Genomic DNA, 487 nt, shown 5'->3' on the forward strand with positions numbered 1-487 from the left:
AGGGAATGTATCATATTCGTATAAGCATCGGGTAATGACTCTGTATCCTTTTGTCTGTTTATGCCATGTGTTTGTTTCTTAATATGTACCATTTCCGAAATTAAACGCTTTCCGTAAGAAGGCTCTACATCAAGTATTTTCACATTTTTCCATTCGAAGTCATGATTTTTTTCAATTCTATGATTCGTAATTACAGATGGAGATTTCGACCCTTTATTAATGTCAGACACGTATTCTTTAACTCTTGTTCTTAATTGCCTCTTAGTCTGGCCTACGTAATTCGTATCACAATTCTCGCAAGATATTTTATACACGACATTTTGATTATATGTAAGTTCTAATTTATCTTTACCCTTTTTTATGTAGCCTTCAAGTATATTAGGAATGGTGTAAGCCAATTTATAATCTACCATATTAGCAATAGGCTTAAACTTCTCGGAAATAGAACTGACGTACGGAATAGCAAAAAATCTTTCTGGTAAAACAT

Source organism: Trachymyrmex cornetzi, unplaced genomic scaffold (genome assembly GCF_001594075.2).
Source record: "Trachymyrmex cornetzi isolate Tcor2-1 unplaced genomic scaffold, Tcor1.1 scaffold933, whole genome shotgun sequence".
Taxonomy (NCBI): Eukaryota; Metazoa; Arthropoda; class Insecta; order Hymenoptera; family Formicidae; genus Trachymyrmex; species Trachymyrmex cornetzi.